We start from the raw sequence: 2,661 nt of genomic DNA on the forward strand, positions 1-2,661 counted from the left end.
CCAAATCATGCCACATTCACACACAACACTCTAAACAAAGCCACAAGAAAGCGAACCTTGTTGTCTTGCTAGGTTTCTTTGACATGGGGAGAAGAGCTCTCTCTGTTCTTTGACTATGAGCAACTGAAAATTTGATTCTTTGATGGAGTTTGCATCAAATTGAATGAAATAAACCAGATAAATGTAAAGATCGCGGTCGAAGAGCGATGGCGGACTGGGATCAATCAAAAGAGAGCAGTGTCGGCGAGGTCGCGGTTGAGGAGGTTGTGCGCCATCTTGTCCCCGGCATGAAAATGGAACCTTATTTCAAAGCTTCCATCAGCTAAACTACACGCAAGTTCAGAACCCTGGTTAACTAATAGTACCATCAGAATATTTGTTATTGCTATAGAAAGCTACGATGCACACTTACAAATTTTTATATCCCAAATGAAGATTTACTTAAAAACGGTCTAATACAGACTAATAGTGAATAGTACATGCACGGTTCATCTTTCCAAAATCATGATTTTGTTATTTTTGGTCTAACTCACAGGGTTATTCATTGCAGCATCAAAATTTGCACATGTACAATATACTAGTACATCCATATAAACATGTTGAATTTTTTAGAACTTCAAAATACAACCTCTGTCTCTAACTATTTGTTTTAAACTATTCAAAGTAGAAGGCTCGCTAGAGCTGGTCCTCCAAAGAAAGAAAGGGACTTTTTGACACTTGTGTGGGCTCTTTCTTTCTTGCACCGCGAGTATTCCTTCCTCTGACGGATGTGTTCACACACAACCCAGTCCTGAACCTGAACCTGGACCTGGACCTGGACCTCTGCTAAATCCGAATCAGCCTAGTTATTTGACTGACCAAACTATGCCACATTCACACACAACAACACTCTAAACAAAGCCACAGACAAACAAGCCTTGCATTGCAGTTGAGGTCAAACAAGATTAAGATTGCATATTTGCATAGCAAAGCAGAGACATTTGTTTGGTTTGATTGTTTGTCTGCCCCAAAACCAAGTCCAAAAATGTACTTTTATATACAAACAACAAATACTAGATGAACTGAAGAATGAACCAAACAATTGAATCTTCTTCTTTTCTGCTATGTGTAAAACTTTCTTTCTTCATTTCTTTCAAGGGATACGACTGAGTTAACTACGACGGCCCTCCTATTGATTTCGCAGCTGAAAATTCGATTCTTTGACAGGGTGTGGATCGAACCATGGAATGGAATGAGCAGATTGTAAGCTCAAGATCGTTGAACCATCAAGAGTGGAACCGATCAGGAGGAGAGGATGCAGTAGCAGCTAATTAGAAGAAGGCTGTGCCGGCGAGTCCGCGGTGGAGGAGGTTGTGCGCGATCTTGTCCCTGGCCTTGGCGGCGGCGTCGGAGCGCACGGGGTTGTCCAGCACGCCCAGGTCGTCCTCCACCTCCACCCGGAGCTCCGGCGGCATGGCCTCCCCTCTGGCCTCGCAGATGTTGTGGAGCACGCAGCAGGCGCCCAGCACCACGGGGAGGTCCTGGAGCTTCACCTCGGTGCGCTTCTGCAGGCAGGCCCACCGGCTCTTGAGCCGCGAGAATGCGTCGACGGCCACCCCCCGGAGGTCGGCCACCTTCTCGTTGAAGGCGTGCTGCGTCCAGGTGAGGTTCTGGTGGGTGTAGGGGACGAGGCACCAGTCGGTGAGCGGGTAGCTGGCGCCGCCGACCACCCAGGACCACCCAGGACCCCTCCATCATCCCGGCCGCGGCGCGCTGCTGCAGCGCCGACTTGTCGAGCACCTGGTCGTCGGCGAGGGACCCCGGCCAGCCGATGCAGACGTCGGTGAAGGAGGCGTCGGGGCCGACCACCCCCTGCAGCGTGATGGAGTAGGACGTCTTCTGGTTGCGCTCCGTGTGCCGGCGGTTGAAGTAGGAGGCGACGTGCACCTTGGGCGCGATGATGGGGATGTGGGTGGTGTACATGGCGCCCACCACGTCCGGCACGCCCGAGCTGGCCTCGAAGCTGGCCTTCACGGCGGCGGCGGCGGCGGAGGCGCGGTCCGGCCACCGGAGGAAGCGCGGCATGAGGATGGACCGGATGGCGGCGCACACCTCCAGCACCAGCTTGTGGCAGGTGGAGATGCCGATGCCGAAGCGCTTGGAGACGAGCCGGAGCGGCTCGCCGGTGGCGAGCCGCCACACGCAGACGGCCACGCGCTGCCGCACCGGGATGGCGGCGCGGAGCGCCGTGTCCTCCTTGGCGACGGCGGCGCCGAGCGCGTCGCAGACCATGCCGAACGTGGCGCGGCCCATCCGGAACTCCCGCAGGAACTCCGCCTCCGGGTACCCGGGGCTGCTCCGCAGCTCCCACCACTCGCTGGACCGGTTCTTGACCCACAGCCGGCGCTGGTACGGCGAGGCCTCGTCGCCTCCTCCTCCGCCGGCGACGACCCGGCGCTTGGACGGCCGCCCGTCGACGACCACGACGGGCAGGGCCGGGGCCGGGGCCGTGAGCGGGGAGACGACCTCGGCCTCCCCCTCCTCGTCCTCCTCCGCAAGAAGCCGGCCGTTGAGCTCGAGGAGGGGGAGCGCGCGGCGGGGCGCGTGGTACTCGGCCAGGATCTTGGTGATGCGCAAATCAAGATCCCTCTTGCTCTCATCCGCGCCGGCGCCCCCTCCGTC

At 56.0% G+C, this 2,661-nt stretch overlaps 1 pseudogene; it reads right to left on the bottom strand.

Annotated features, from left to right (window-relative positions):
* Positions 1 to 983: 983 nt before the first annotated feature.
* LOC119358042 lies at positions 984 to 2,658 on the bottom strand (annotated as a pseudogene).
* Positions 2,659 to 2,661: the final 3 nt, after the last annotated feature.

The sequence above is a fragment of the Triticum dicoccoides genome, chromosome 2A (assembly GCF_002162155.2).
Source record: "Triticum dicoccoides isolate Atlit2015 ecotype Zavitan chromosome 2A, WEW_v2.0, whole genome shotgun sequence".
In the NCBI taxonomy this organism is placed as follows: domain Eukaryota; kingdom Viridiplantae; phylum Streptophyta; class Magnoliopsida; order Poales; family Poaceae; genus Triticum; species Triticum dicoccoides.